The sequence below is a fragment of the Panthera uncia genome, chromosome B4, assembly GCF_023721935.1.
Source record: "Panthera uncia isolate 11264 chromosome B4, Puncia_PCG_1.0, whole genome shotgun sequence".
Classification (NCBI taxonomy): Eukaryota; Metazoa; Chordata; class Mammalia; order Carnivora; family Felidae; genus Panthera; species Panthera uncia.
Window position 1 is genome coordinate 6575239 of NC_064809.1, and position 17226 is coordinate 6592464.

Consider the following 17226-nt stretch of genomic DNA (forward strand, 5'->3'; position numbering starts at 1 on the left):
AATTCTATCCCCGTCCCCATGAAGGAAATTATTAACCACAACATTAACATTAACTGCTTGTAAGTCCATTAGCAGAAATAAATCTATTGCTCTTTCAAAGATGAAGCGAGGAATTTCCCTTGAGAAACAGAGACAAAAACAAAATTCTGCCTCTGTTTTTTCAATCTCAACTTTACACACAGATCTTTTGCCCCACAACTGAGCTTCTAAAAGTATATTTTGAGAAAACAAGTACACAAATATGTATATACAAAGACATTCATCGCAGAACTGTTGAAAATACTCATCTGTAGGTGGTCAATTAAACCATGTAAAGTATCAGAAAACAACAGACATTAAAACATATGTTGTAAATTTCTATTTGTTGGCCTGGAAAACGTTTCAAAAACATCATATGTACTATGATCTCATTTTTGTTAAAAAAAAAATACATGTATGTATGCCCAAAGAAGGAATCAAATAATGATACCAAAATGTTTAGTTCACGGGTAGCATCATGCATACTTCTTTTTCCAATTTGTAACTTTCTATATCATGTGATGTATATTACAACATGCATTTAATTCAGAAAAATATTTATTTTTTAAAAGATATTTTTTAAAAGATAACACTAGGGGCGCCAGGGTGGCTTAGTCGGGTGGCTTTCTTATTAAAAGTATCGGTAGCCTGTTGCTGGGATTTCCACCCAGAAGGATCTCTTCTGCTCCAGAATGACAAACAGAAAATAAATAAACACCAAGAGTGCAAACAGGGGGTTTGTGGGACACATTGGTCACTCGGAAATTACATAAACTACCTTTGCCTTCAAAAACCAAAATCCCATGGGGCGCCCGGGTGGCTCAGTTGGTTAAGCGTCCGACTTCGGCTCAGGTCATGATCTCGCGGTCCGTGAGTTCGAGCCCCGTGTCGGGCTCTGTGCTGACAGCTCAGAGCCTGGAGCCTGTTTCAGATTCTGTGTCTCCCTCTCTCTCTGACCCTCCCCCATTCATGCTCTGTCTCTCTCTGTCTCAAAAATAAATAAAAACATTAAAAAAAATTTTTTTTAAGATAACACTAGCGTATGGTACAAAATTGAAAGGCCACAAAAGAGTCAGCAATAAAAATTAAGGCTCCCTCCCTCCCATGTGCCCTTCCAGAAGGCAATTATTCCTGCCTCTGTCTTCTTCAACCTTCCTGAGATGTTCTATGCTTTTCCGTGTATTATTTTATCATCAGAAAAACAATAGCACTAATTCCATTTTGGAAAAATAATTTTCTTGAGAGTGAAATGAAGTCTTTGGGGGTTAAATAAAATGGAGAAACTAAAGCAGGGATGCAATTACTTGGGTTTTCTTTTTCGTTTCGCAATATAGCCACGGACCGGAAATACTGAACGCTTACCGACTCTGAGTGGGTAACAGGCCTTCTTTGTTATATTAGACTTACTTAAGTACTTGTCTTTCTCCCCCATAATCTGTACATTCTCGGAGCACAGAACTGGTGTCATGCAATTTTTGTGTCCTGCACTGTCACCTACATACAATAAAATAAAATAATCTTGGAATCATAATATTTACAAATTACCAGGATTTTAGAAGTTGTAAGGTTTTATTAACACTTGGGATTATCATGCCTGCTAAGTGATAGTTTGTATACAGCAAACAGGAAATATATATCTTCTTAAGAGATAAATAAATGCATATGGTCTGAAACAAGATTTAGCATCATCGATGTTGAGCGGTGATGTCAGCAAATACTTATATTGTATTTACTGTGTGCCAAGGACAGTTCTAAATATGTGACAGGCATTAACTCACGTAATCGTCTTAACGATGCTGTGAAGAAGTTCCCCTGTTTTACAGATAAGGAAAAGAAGGCATGCTAACTCACCCAAGATTGTCAGATGGGCTTTGGGGGCAGCGGGGGTGGGTCACTTATGTTAAGAAGCCAGTATTTTTCCACCTAGGCATCTTCACATTTTTTATAGTAGATAGATAGAAATACACCCCGTGCCTTAATAAGACACTTAGCATTGCCGTTTGTTGTTATGTCTAGGATAAATATCTCACCGTCACCGATGGAACTAAGGACTCCGAATCTGGACCCCTTGCTCTAGCATCTAGACCTGTCTCCCTCACCTGGAAACTCTGAGAGATCCCTCATTTGTGGTGGTGGGAGACCACAGTCCAAGGAACTGAAAGGAAATACAGTGAGTATTTGTCATTTAACGGGGTGTTAATTGAGTACTCAAAGAACATTAGAAGTTATCCAAGGTAAGGTGGCTGGAGAGTGAGGTCATTGTATCAATGCCAGGGTCTGTGCTCTTAAATTTGGGGGAATCGAATGTACTCATTTCCTGGCTTTGGTTTTTATTAAACTGACTACATCCAGCCTCTGATAGAGACTCCAAAGAAACAGTTAAAGTGAAAACGAAGCTGTACCTTTCCCAGGGTGCGGAGAGAAGGCAGAGTACCAAGTTACTTTCAAGCCCTGTGACACCAGAAACAGGAATCTTCGCTCATCGAAAGAAATATCTCAGAGAGAAGAAAAGAAGTGTGTGAATTGTCATCATTATCCAAAACACCGTGCCCAGACCAGTGCCATGGGCATCATTTTGGAGCTGGCAGACTCTCAGGGGCCACCCCAGAAACCTCCCCAAATTCAGATCTCTCGAATTTAACAAGACCCCCAGATGGTTCAAGTGCACATCAGTGTTTGAGAAACACTGACCTAATTCAATCTCATTATTTTACGTATAAAAACGCAGAGTGTTATGAAGGAGCCCAACTCAAATGGCTCAATCTTGATGGAGACGAGGGTCAAACTGGAAAATATGGGGGAGTAACACAAAATTGTTCTACACGTTGAGTTACAAAATGACCACTATGTGTATAAATAATTTCTGTGGTTATGAGTGGGAGTGACAGGTGGTGCTGAAATAGGAAGTCATCCAGCTTCTATGTAACCAGTTGAACTCTATAATCAATACACCCCTAGCCACCCTGAGCCCTGAGAAGTCTTACCGTTTATTGGGCAAAATGTATTTCCTTATTGAGGGGAAGTTTCCTAACATCAGTTTTTCCACCCAGTCCACAGGTGCAACTGCCAAAAAAAAAAAAAAAAAAAAAAAAAAAAAAGAAATCTTTTTAGGCTGACTTGTCTATGATATGGTAATTAGTGCCACATTTAAAATGTAATCCTCTTCTAAAAATACAAACGTTAAATGCAGCATCTTAGCTGTGCACTGTGATTATCCCCATCATCGCAATTTCTCAATTGATTTTCCAAACAGTACCAAATCAGCTCGGGATTTATTAGAAGAATTTTTCTCTCTCTCTCTTTTTTTTTTTTTTTTTTTTTGAGGAGAGAAGCATTTGTATGTTCATTCATGGGAAAGATAAAGCAAGTGTGGATTATTTAAACACGGTTGGTCTCAATTTTAATTTCTTGGGAGGGGTTCATGATTGATTAGTATTTAGAAGCAGATGGAAAATTGAATTAGCTCCCTGATTACTTTAAAATAGTAATAGTGCGTGATACATGGCCTTTAAAATGTGACACTTACTAGGTATTTTTTATGTTTATTTATTTGTTTTAGGTTTTTTAAAATTTATTTTTAATTTTTTTTAATGTTTTACTTTGGAGACAGAGAGAGACAGAGCATGAGTGGGGGAGGGGCAGAGAGAGAGGGAGACACAGAATCCGAAGCAAGCTCCCAGCTCTGAGCTGTCGGCACAGAGCCCGATGCCGGGCTCGAACTCACAGACTGGGAGATCATGACCTGAGCTGAAGTCGGACACTTAACTGACTGAGCCACCCAGGCGCTCTGACACTTACTAGTTTTTATCAAAGCTGAATTAAATAATCGTAGTTGACATCCATCTGAGTCCGTTCGAGCTGCTATAACAAAATATCACAGTGTGGGTGGCTTAATCATTTGTTTCTCACTGTTCTGGAGGCTGAAGTCCAAGATCAAGGTGCCCGCAGACCCAGTAGTATCTGATGAGGGCCGTCTTTCTGGTTTGCAGGCCCAGAGAGGGCAGGGAGAGGAGAGCAAGCTAATCCCATTCGAGCAGGTCCACCTTCATGACTTACCACCTCCCAAGAGCCCCCCCCCCCCCCCGCTTCCGGCACCATCACAGTAGGCTTCCAGTATGACTCCGGGGACACAATCGGTCCACAGAAGCATCCAGTTCATCCAGTTCATGTGCCCTGAATTCATATCGATGCTACATGCAATCATCCTGTTGGATTTGCCCATATCACCTTCAGTAGGTACCAGTTCCTTTCTCAACACATTCCCTTCTGTGCAAAAGATTCAACTGGGGTATTTTAAGCTCTTACTGTGTACCTGGCACTCACATTATCACACTGGCTGATCAGCGTGGGTCTATCTCTTAAATTGGCCATGAGTTTCAAGTTTCTAAAAACGATGATGCTCTTCTGGGATTTATTCCAAAGAAACTTCTTTTTTCTCGTTCCAGTGACTTATTATTTGAGAATTCCTGATTGCCTATGGCAAAAGAGTGATTAGCACTGCTGGGGAAAACGCAAGACAGGAGGCAATCCTAGGAACTAGGAGGCTCCCTTGCCGATGGATCGGTGTGTGTCTCTGCGGGGAGGGTCGTGGGCACCGACTAAGAAATGACCCTCAAAGCTGCCGTTCGTGTCCCGGAGCCAAACTCTCAAGGTCCTCCTCAGAAAGAGTCTTTGGGCTTCGGTTCCTTGTCCTTGACAAAAAGAAACATGATAGTTCTTAATATTTTGCCAAAGTTTGACACTTTCTGCGCAGAATGGACTTTTTATTTACAAGAATGCCAAGCCACGTTTTGAGCGAGAGCTCACACGCACAAAGCGACGTGAAGGCATGGAGTTCTCCCTAAACCTGAATTCCTTGGACCATGTGTGGAACGTTCCTCTCTCACCGTCCGGCCCAAAGGCAGAGAGGCAAAGCGGGAAGGAAGGAGGGAGAGCTGGACAGAGACACTCAACTTCTTTCTATCCCTCAATCATCTGGCTCTTCAGGTCTGTGCAGGAGGATGGAGAGGCTTCTCTGAATCAATAATGAAGCATCAATTATAGCATGTGGAACAGGCATGAGAGGCCCTGAGGGGTCAGGAAGGGTTTTTGAGGTGATTGCTAGAAACCCCACAGTTAGATTTCGATGCCACCAATCTCCTGTCATTCAGGCTTTGGGATCCTATTTGATTTAGAGTTTTTACAATAGGAGTCTCGGTAGTCTCGCCGATGACATGGTGTCTAATTCCCTGAAGGCTTCATCAAACTCCTTTTTAATATATCTTTCATCACTGTATTGTAGTCCGTCTGGTGATGTATGTCTTTCTGAAGATAATTACATCCCTCTGGTATTTTTTTATTCTTCAATAACTGCCACGGTGTTTGAAATCTACGGTCTGTTCTCTTTTATGTCACAGGGGAGAACGTTTCCCCTCATGAAGAGCTCTTTCATAAAGAGATCTTAAAGTCCTTTGCAGATGTTAATTAATTCTCTCGCCAGGAAGTTACCTGTGTTCGCATCCTTGGGAAGTTGAGGCAGGAAGGCAAAGCAACATCTTGAAGCGATGCAAAAACACTTGGCACTGGACCTGGAATGATTCTCTGGCAGATATGTTCTCAGCATTCTCTTCAGATCGAAACTGTATGCTGAACGGGAGCCAAAGAATGAAGATCGAAAAATCAAGTCATGAAGTCCAGAGACCTGCGTCGTCTCACTTCACCGACACACAGACCCCAAGAGCCCCTCATTCTTAGTGAAGATTTAGCCCCTCCGACTCACAGTGGAACTCATGTTACCAAGATTTTATTACCACACACATACACACGCCCAGCAGGACTTTTAGTATCCTACTACGAAGTGTTATTTGAAATCGTTAAGACAAAACTGCACCTGTCCAAATAAATCAACCAATACATTTAGCGACTCAGAATCATTGCCTTTTTATCCCTTCTGTACACTCGTTAATTCTTAATATTCTTTCCCGTCATTAGTGTTGAGTTTCCAAGGACTGCTGTCCTCTAAAAATAGCGAGTTAAAATGAAATTGGGGATTTAAGGCGCGATTCCGTCGCCGGATTCATCTCGGGTTGAGCTCTGTCACACGGCTTGTGCTTACAGTGCTGCGGTATGGGTTTCCCGCCTATAAAATGTTTTTACAGCTTTACGCTGTAAAAGTCAATCCAGCTGACAAATCTTGGCTGTTGCCTTTATGTATGTCTGTTTGATTTAACATGCTTCTGATTAACCGTGGGGCTTCCTGATGCTGTCCAAATACGTAACGTACGAAACCCCCGGCTAGCAATGACTTGTTGTTAAAGGAGAGATTAAGTACACAAGCCATTCCTGCTGGTAAAATAATTGATTATGTGGCTGACTATTTAATACTATGTTTAGCCAGAGCTCCCTAGGGACAGTTTATGACATGAGCAGGAACAAAGAGAGGACTGAAAAGACAGAGGTGCCAGCCCTGTGTGAGGGAAGCATTGGAAGACAGGCTGCAGAGATCTGTGTCTGAAAGGAGCGGGACGCTTTCTTTGCTTGTCCAAGTAATCAACGTAGACCCCCGGCTTGCCCGCTGCAAGTTTAGCCACGCTGTATTAACACAGGGAGCGAAATGTTTTGTAAATAACCCTAGCCGTCCTCCAATGAAAAATGCAGTTAAAAAAAAAAATGGATTTGGTGAACACAGTTGAAAACTCCTGAATGTAGCACGCAGGACGTCCCCCCCCCCCCCCCCCCCACCACCGGTTTTAGGTTTTATTTGGCTTCCTGACCCTCCAGTTTGGTTTCCAACATTCTGGGGACACTCGGGGAAACTCTATTAACCGAACCTCCCTGGACTCCCTCAGGAGGAGCGTCAGAAAGAGAAATGGACCCACTTTTCCAGGCACGCTTGCTGAGTTAGGCGTAAAATATGTTATGAGGGGACACTGGGCTGGCCGCGACACCGAGTTTCACTTACATCTGCGTGATCTGTGATGGTGCTATAGCTTTTGGAGCACGTGTTTCCATTTTTCCATGAGGAAACATTCGTTTCTCCCGCTAGGCTGGGTTTCGCAAAGAGGAAAGAAGAAAACAAACGTACCCGGTCCAAATCTGTTATGTCCTCCTTTTCTATGAGCGAAAGCTAGGACTTTCTACAGACATTCTTGAATTCTTTTCTGAACTGTGCGAGGTGGTGATTCTGTGCCTTCTTTTTTTAAATTTTTTTAAACGTTTATTTATTATTGAGAGACAGAGAGAGATAGTCCGTGAGCAGGGGAGGGGCAGAGAGAGAGGAAGACACAGAACCCGAGGCAGGCTCCAGGTTCCGAGCTGCCAGCACAGAGCCCGACGCGGGGCTCGAACTCACGAACCGCAAGATCATGACCTGAGCCGAAGTCGGACGCCCAACCGACTGAGCCACCCAGGCGCCCCTTATCTGCCTTTTTATAGTGGAAGAAGCCAAGACTCACAGCCACACGGCTAGAAAAAGGCAGAGTCTCCTTGGTGGCAACACGCAGAGTATTTCTGAGCACGGAAGGTGCCAGCGTGACGGCAGACCATTCCTGGGTGGGAGGTGAGAGAGAGAGACGTCCTCCCTCTCCATCACACTGTTCCCTCCACACTCCATTTAGATTCTTATCTAATATTTACTGACAGCACGAATACTACCAGATTCCTCCCATCTTCGGGGGGCAGAGCGGAATAAAAAAGCATCAAGAGAATCCTCTCTACGTAAGGGCCTCAGTAGATCAACTTGAAAACGGGGGGCGCCTGGGTGGCGCAGTCGGTTAAGCGTCCGACTTCAGCCAGGTCACGATCTCGCGGTCCGTGAGTTCGAGCCCCGCGTCAGGCTCTGGGCTGATGGCTCGGAGCCTGGAGCCTGTTTCCGATTCTGTGTCTCCCTCTCTCTCTGCCCCTCCCCCGTTCATGCTCTGTCTCTCTCTGTCCCAAAAATAAATAAAAAAACGTTGAAAAAAAAAGAAAACGGAAATGTCGGTGTAAGCGTTGGGGAAACAACACTAGTGGACTGAGGGACGGATACGGACGGTTTCTCGCTTTTGGCTATCCAACGCGTAGCTTTATCATTTAAGGATAAATGAAAGTCAAACATTTCCCCCCTATTCCTTATTGGCGGTGTATCTTGGTCTGTTGTATATTTGCCAATAGAAGTGTTTTCTCCCCGCAATTGTAACTCACAGGAGTTCCTACCCCGAGTGTGATCTCACACCTTTGAGCCCCTGACTCAGCACCTGCCGTGGCCCCAAGCACATGTGAAGAGTTGATGATGTGGAGGCCCTGGGCCGGAATTATCACGGGAGATTCAACAAGAACATCTTGTCATCTGTGCTCTGCGGGGTATAGCTTTAAAAGCACGAGTTTTGAAAGACTTGAATTTATGTGTCAGTTAAGTAATTCATGAGTCGGACACGTGAATTCAAGGTTCAGATTCTGGCTCCAAACTAGCTGTATTACCTTGAACTTCACCTTTTTTTTTTCTAATTCCGCTGAACTTCAGTTTCCTCATCTGTAAAATGGGGAGAGTATTTCTCACTTGCCTGGGTTGTGGCGGTGTTTTCCAGGTTGTGATTCCAAGACTGACAAAGTGCAGGCACTAGTGGGACCCATAGAGCGTCTCCTGATTGGGAGAAGAAGATACGGCTGGAAGTGTGGGAGGTGAGGAGGAAGTCAGAAGTAAAATTTCGGATGAGGGATAAATGGAGTGGAAAATCTGTGAAGAGCCAGGCATACAGCTGGGAAGACAACAGCAGAGGTGAGATCCACAAGCACAAGGCATGCTCTGAGAGATGAGCATAGGTAGACAAACAAGAACAGAACCAAGGTATGAAATTGCTAGGACTAGTGCAGTGGCTTAAGGGGTTGTCGGCAGTCCAGGCTGTTGGGAAAATTAACCGACGCAATGTGAAGGAATCTGGCTTGGAGCTTTATAGTAGTCTCCCAATCCTTCCATTTTTTTCCTCCCCCTTTCCCTTCCCTGTCCATTTCCTATGGAATAGAGAGGGTCAACTGCTTATAAAGCTGCTAAAAATCTATCTGACCCAACTGCAGTGCTTTCCAATGGTGAGTCATTAAGTCAGTGATATTGCTAAATAGGGATGCTCTAAATTCACACATTGCCAGATGTCCCTTCTGTTCAGAATGATTTGATGTTCATTTGTGCACATTTTGAATTTTTTTCAACTGATCTCTTCCATAACGATCTGTTTCGGGGATAGAAATCAAAGTTCAGTTAATTTTTTGACTCAGGAAACCTACCTGTTAAGGAGATGGAAGTTAACATGATTTTAAATCCCTACCGCATTTTCCGAAGCTCAGTTCATACTATGAAAAAGCAGAACTGAGTTGTGTGATTGAAGTTGACCCAAACGGTATATTTTGCCCTATTTCTAGCTTGCGTGCAATCATTCATATCTATGTCATGCTATTGGCCTTCTGTCATTAATTCATCCCCTGTCTTCCCCTAGGACTGAAAGTTACCCAAGACCTGAGAGTCTTTCTCTTAGAAGGTAGCACCCAGTTTCTTTAATTTAATCACCAATAAAGGTTCTCATTGGGATGAGCCTCTCTCGTTACTCAGGCAACGGGACACCCATGGGACAGCTCTACTCCATCACTGGGAAGGTGCTTGGGAACTCACATGGTGGCCAGTAGGCAGTAGAGGGGGGAAGTGACCAGATATTTATAACACAGGCTCCAATTCCTTCTAAACCCCACACACACCTCCAAGGCATTGGAGACGGATGGCCCTAGGTCCCAGGGCCAGTTCTGAAACACTAGCAATTTATTTTATCTAGCCAGTGTCCCCACTAGTAATGGGGGGGAGGTAATAATGACAACTATTCAGAATTTTGCGAGGATTAATTAAGATAGCACATAAAAGCGCCCATCACATAATAGTTACCCACTAAGTGGTGAGTGCAGACATAATGGTTAATATTTATGGAGCATTTAATATACTCCAGGCACAGCAATAAGTGTTTTTTATGGGCCTTATTTTTTTTTTTTTGTTCTTCTCAACAGCCCTAAGAACTAAATGCTATTGTATTCATTTTACTGGCAAGGAGACAGGACTGTGGTGAACCTCCAGGACCTACCGAGGGTCGCACCGTTGGTGAAAGCCCATGAGGTGTTTCTTTAAATATATCTGGAGTAGACACACAGAAACCGTGCTATTTGTAAGGGGTTTCGAACTTCACGGAGAAAGTCACCAGATGATTATTATTAATAAGAGGGCAATTTATATTCTGTATGAGCGAAGCAACCTTAACTTGGATTCTAGAAGACAGTGGTGTTCTTCAGAATCTATTTTTCTAGAGCCTATTAATTCCAATTTTCGTCAGTTGCAGCTAAGTATCAAAGTAACGTCATGATGTGCACGGTAGAATTCAACCCTGAGAAAGGTAGAGGTGCTTGGCGGGGTAAATGCCCGGACACGGTTTGGGACTGAAATCTCTATTTGGGTTATGACAGAATCATTGACTGTCGTCCAAAAACAGTCACTACTTGCATACAGCCGTGGAATTCAATCTCAGACTAAATTCCTAGTGTTTCTTCTCAGCTTGTTTCTCGAGAGATTACACTTAACGATGAGACAGACGCGGTGAGTGTTTTTCTGTGTGTATGTTGTTTTGTGTTTTGTTTTTTGTTTTTAAGGAAAAATCTTTTACCCTAACCGAATGGGGCCTGTATCACAGACCAAGAAGGAGACAGCGTGTCAAATGAAAGAGGGAGAACATCCTATGACAAATGTGAAGTTGAATGAGAGCAAAGTGGAATAAATGTGACGAAAAATAGCCTGAGCTGAGGGATTAGGGGAAGAGAGCGTCTTCCTCGTCTGGATGTTTGAGGACGTTAAGTATTATCATTAATTGCGTTCCTATAATGTACTGGCTACCAGGGCCTTAATGTCCACTTTAAGCACCATCTCAAGCTAGAGCAATTGAAAGATAATAAGAGGAAAATGAGTAATGAGTCCTTTTTACTGCGCACCATAAATGGCCTCCATTGAAACAGTCTGTGTTTAGACTGGGAATAAAAATGAGTGATGAAGGCAGACATTTAACATGGGAATTGGTTCAAGCAAGGAACACATTTTCTATTAAAAAAAAAAAAAACACCTCGCAAATAATTTAGGTTATGGAGAAATTCCTTGCTTGGAAACTTTCTGCTTTGACCGTGTGGTTTTTATAAGCCTAGGTAAGGTGCTTTCATTGTTTCTTTCTTTTTCTTTTTCTTTTTTTTTTTTTCTTCTTTTTGTGGCTTGAAACATTGGCAAGGAGTATATTGGTAGCTGAGGAACACAGGACTTTGTTAATTTGTCAGGTCTATAGACCTCTGGGCAAACACAGGAGCATTAGGAAGAATCACATTTGTAAAACACGCGGCATTTCTTACGTATCAGGGACACCACTAAGGTGCATATCTCTTATTCAGATATGCTAACAGTAGCCTTATCAAGACCCCGAAATCATGAATCCCAAAATGTATCAGCTCTTCCTCCTTGTGTGCATTTTTCCTAAAAGAAAATGAATCTGATTTACTGTTTTCTTACCCATCACAGTGTAAGAGTCTGAACCCTGAGATGGCTATTTTTTTTTTTTATAATTTCTGTGTCTCATACCCCAAACACAATCTGTATAGCAGCCAAGCAAGAGGAGAACTTAATCCTCATTTCAGGGATCAGTAAATTAAGGCTTGGAGAAGCCTAGTGACTTGTCCACTAATAAGTGATGGAGCCTGGAATTTAAAGCTGAGTTGGGTGACCAGCCTGGAGGCCATGCCTCCCCCCGTAGGGTTCCTCCCTCCATGTCCCCTTGCTGGGAAGTGATCTGTCAGGGGTGTACCGGTGTGGTGTAGAAAGCTCTCCGGGCATAGACGCAATGCACTTCACGTTGGCCTTTGCCACAGGAAAGCAGATGTGATGGCAGGGGGAAAACAGTGATTCCTTACCACCCCCACGTTGCTCCTGCCTTAAGACCATGTATGCAACACCCTTGAATCTCCTGTGCTTCTTGGAATATTTAGCAACCGCTGGGGGACAAGACAGGGTGGTTGTAGGAGATTCTGGCCAAGGGTTGCATTATTTTTGAAACCAAAGAAGCAGGTAGCAGATCCTTTAAACCAATAGTTAAAAAAAAAAAAAAAAAATGGATTCCCACTTCAAAGCAAAAGTCAAAACAAAACAAAACAAAAAACTCCTTTTTTTGGGCACATAAGCACGTTGGAACCCAGAGGAGCCGGAAGTCACTCAAACATCTACACGCTGCGTGTGGCTCCCTCACGTGCTGGAAATGCCCCTCCCTCCGGGGATCCCTGTAACGTGCCAAATAGGACTGTGCCGTAACTGGAAATGACATAGGACTGCTTCTGGGGACAATGAAATCATCCGGGACACGCAAAGGCTAACCCTGAAAGGAGATAAGGAAGGGAGTGTCATCAAAGGAATTTAAGAAAACCAGAACCTTCGATTCGGCGGAGCTGGCTTGTTAACTGTCGGGAGGAGAGCCTCGGGACTGTCTGGGGACCGAGTGTCATGAGTGCCACACGTCCGGGAACCACCCTGTGTGGCAGCTGGTTCGATCAGTACCCCGCTTCATGTGCATCTGGTGATTGTGTCGCTCATCGACTTTTGCTCACCAGTCCCCCTGCCCCGGGGAGTGACAGCAGCTCCATTTTCTTATTCAGATTTTGTAAAAGAAACATGTTTGGGTTCGCACACACGGGTTTGGTTTTCTACCGGAGGCTCTGCCCCGGGAAGGGTTCCTTGCACTACTGGGTTAAGGGGCAGCCCGGGCTGTGCCCAGACTGGGGAGGTGATGGGGGGGGGGACGCCGTGGGCAATTGAGAAGGTCACAGCTGAGCGCATCTGGTGGTGGGGAGCCCGGCCTGAGATTCAAAGCTTGTTGCAGGAAATTCCACAAGTCCAAACGGTGCTATTGGACCGGAGAGGATTTGGTATCATGACACAAGGTGAAGAAAGATATGGGTCTTTTCCTGTGCTCTCGGAGTGAAGTTGAATCATGCTGTGTAGACAGCCGGCTCTGCTGTGGGGCCATCCACTGGCTCTTTGTGCCCACGATTTCAAAGCCCACCATTTATTTTCCCTACGTAGCCGAGGGAGACTCTGGTATTAAAATATCCCGTTCAACAAACAAGTCAGATGACTTCCAGGTAAGATGAATGGAAGGTCCAGGACCTCAGTGGGCTGGTCAAGGTATGTGCAAGCTTCCCCGTCTCCGGGCTCCGTCCTCCACGGGCTTGCAAGACTTCCAAGGGTCCTGTTCCACGGCCGGAGGAAGAAGGGGTAGAGAAGCGGGGTCCATAATCCGAGGTCCCCTCCGTGCCAGAACACGGATCATTTGCTTTAACATTTTGTAAGTGGTTATACAGTTATGTCGCTGAGAATGTACAATTGCTTTCACTGCCAACCTTACTCTAAGCGTTCATACTCCTAACTCGCTCTGAATCTCTCTTTTCACTCCCTTTGTACCCTTATTGTAGTTCATCACCTCGGAGTGGGTTAGGGAGATACTCGGCTATCACAACAGCCTGTGTTTCCGTGCAATGCGGTCACTTTTTTAAGCAAGGAGGAGGGAGTTGCAGACCCGTGACTTAAACTCCAGATTCTCAAGTAGTGGCCTCCAAAACTGTGCATTGCATCACAACCCTGCCTGTAAAAAGGAAATGAATAAGAAAGAATTGAGTCTACACTCTTTATTAAGTGCACGATGATTGTTAGGCATAATTTATAGAATTGTTTATACACTAACATATTATATTTCTACTACTACTAATATGTTACTATTACTAATAAATTAGATATAGTATAAGGCAACAAAAGGGGGGAGAAGAATTTAAAGAATGAGAGAAAAATAAATTTAATTGGAAGCTCGGCACACCTGGCTGGCTCAGTCGGTTAAGGGGCTGACTTTGACTCGGGTCATGATCTCGCAGTCTGTGAGTTCAAACCCCGCGTCGGGCTCTGTGCTCACAGCTCAGAGGCTGGATCCTGCTCCGGATTCTGCGTCTCCCTTTCTCTCTGCTCCTACCCCGCTTGCGCTCTCTCTCTCTCTCTCACTCTCTCTCTCTCTCAAAAATAAATAAACATTAAGAAAAGAAGCTCTCAATTTTCCTCCCATACACCATTAAAAAAACTTTTTTTTAAATGCTTATTTTTATTTTTGAGAGAGAGACAGAGCATGAGCGGAGGAGGGGCAGAGAGAGAGGGAGACACAGAATCCGAAGCAGGCTCCAGGCCCCGAGCTGTCAGCACAGAGCCCAACATGGGCTCAAACTCACGAACTGTGAGATCATGACCTGAAGTCGGACGCTTAACCGACTGAGCCACCCAGACGTCCCCTCCCATACACCATTTTTTAAGAAGATTTTATTTTTTTAAGTCATCGCTACACCCAATGTGGGGCTTGAACTCACAACCCCAAGGTGAAGAGTCCTGTGCTCCACGGACCGAGCCAGCCAGGGGTCCCTCCCACACACCATTATATTGTGTCCACCACCCCATTTTTTGGAAACCATTGATCTAATGAAAAAGAAAGACGATTTGGTAAAACCGTTCCTGGTGAAAAGAATGGCTTTTTTTTTTTAAACTGTATTTATTGCAAATAATATAGGACCCAAGAAAGCATAACTGCTCTCTAAGAAGCCGGCTGCAGCATTTCTGTCCTAAGGTATATGCAGCCGTGCAACGTTGCTACAAGTTGATTTTCTCCAGGAGACAGAAGTGTCTTAGATTACACAGGCTTTGTCCTCAATGGCTTCCCTGGGATGGGGTTGGGGGCGCAGGTTTAGCCATGTGTCGACCGCGGTGGCCTCGCACCAGCCGTTTCTAAGGAGACTCCGCCAGTGTTTAAACGCAGACCCCCCTTTTCTCCCCGGATCTGTCTCTGCTTAATTGAACTCCCGTTGGCTCTGTTCCAGCACAGGTCTGTTTCACCTACTGATAGATAGTCTTCGGTTTTCTAGTTTTAGAGCTAAATGAGCCCCTGGAATGAGCCATTGTTCATCTTAACTGTGTCCTCGGTGCAGGGACCTGAGCATCAGGCAATCGAGGTGACTACACAGCAAATTGGCAGAGTTCGGCACGTCAGAAACCCAGCTATGGAATGGCTTTTCCCAGAGTCACTGGGGAACCTTGTTTGAAGGTTTAAGAAAAAAACCTGGGGCTTTACTCTAGCTTCCAGCTGAAGTTTGGAAGTTCCAAAGGATGGTGAGAGTAAACTCAACAGGTAAATATTCCTTCACCGGGGTGAATGAGAAAAAAACTCAGCACTAAATAGGTCTACACATGTATCTATCCATAGATAATCTAGGAAACCAGAAACGTGTTTGATGCACGTCTCTGAGCTTATACAGCCCCCGAAATCAAAGTAACCAAGTTTCAAGAGCCAAGGTGTCCACGGATAATCAAAACCTAGCCCCAGATCGATAAGGAGCAAAGTCCACAGACTGGCTTGGGTCTCCCCAGGAAAGTGAATTAACCTCAGGATAGTTACACAAAAACAGAAATTTTAGAAAATATAAATGTGGGGTGTGCTGCCTATGTTTTTTCGGTTTTGCTTTTGTTTTTTAATTTTAGAGGGATAGACCACCTTAGCCGTGAGCCATTTCACAACATTTCACAAATGGAGCCCAGATAGGAAAAGTAACTCACTTCAGGTTCCGTGCTAGTTGGTACTCGAGCAAAGACGACAGAACCCAGGCTCCTGACTCCCTGACCCGTGTGTCCCTGATTTCCAAAATGCTGTTACAGTTCTTACAAGACGAGAAAAGATCCTTTTTCCTTCTGTCACGACAGCTCAGCCCCACCCAAAGGCAAGAGTTCATTTGTGTTTTTTTTTAAAGCCTTGGTGACAGGTAACCCTGACTTCCGGGCAGCAAAGTAAGTCATGATCTGGACACCCAAAGAGGAGGTGTGCTACTTTTATAGGCATTTTGAAGGTGTCAGTAGCTTCTTCAGATTTGCCTATGCCGCACGCGTTGTCAATAAATTCACGTTTTCCTTTGTGCATTCATTCCCCCGTCTGAGAGGCTCTGGTCTGGACTCTGAGAATATTCGAAAGAGAATGTGACGCAGTCTGTGATAGGTCAGTTCGTCAGAAACCTTAGTGTGAAATGCCCTGCTTCATAGCATAGGGATAACTTCCTTTACTTTAGCAAAATGTTTTAAAACTCGATGTCTTAAACTTCAAATAATAATATGGTTCACAATGAAACACAAACCTCCTTCCATCCCAGAGGCCCGGTTTCTGTCCTCAACAATTCCTTGCATACCTTCCAGATATCATCTGGAGACACACCTCCATGGAGCTCTTTTTTATTTTTTTAATACAGAGGAGGACATATAGATCATATTAATCTGCATCTTGATTTTTATACTTGGCAGGGAACCTGGGCAATCTTTCTGTATCAGTCCATACCTCTCTACTAATTTCCTCCTAGCTGTGGAGTATTCCACGGAGATGATATACTGTAAATTTTTAACCAACCCCCTATTATGGACATCGATGTTATTTTCTGGGTTTTTTGTTTTCGTTTGGTTTGTTTAGTTTGGTTTTTGCCTTTGCAAACAACGTAGCAATTACACTTTTGGATATGTCCTTATGTGCATTTTCAGCATCCTTTAGACTACTTTTCTAGAACTGAAATCGCTGGGTCGTAGGGTGTCCAATTTCGTTAGATATTAGCAACACTCTGAGGTAACACGAAACAAACACCCCTAAGGATGTGGTACTAGTTTCCAGCCCCATCCACAGACTGTGCGAGTCTGGTTTCCCAAACCCTTGCTAGCACCGAGTTCTGTTAAGATTTGGGACAGAATTCGGGTCTCAGGTCCCACTCGCACTTCTTAATGCTCAGTGAGTGTGGGCATCTGTCCAGGTCGATACTCTACGTACGCTGATTTTTATTGTAACTACCCCCCTTTTCCATTTTCTTCTTAAAATTTATCTATTAAAAAAAAACCCTTCATGTTTTTTTTTTTGACGCAATCTTTATCTCATGTGTTCCAAAGATTTCTGTTTGTCGTCTGTCTTTGGTACATCTTACTATACTGAAGTTGAAAAGATCTATAGATCCATCTATAAATAGAGATGTAGATCTCCATATCTACGTCTGTGTGTATATATACATCTGTATATGTTATGCACATGACAGAGAAAGGTAGAGATTAAATCATTTTCCTTCTGACTTCTGAGATTCTAAGGTTTG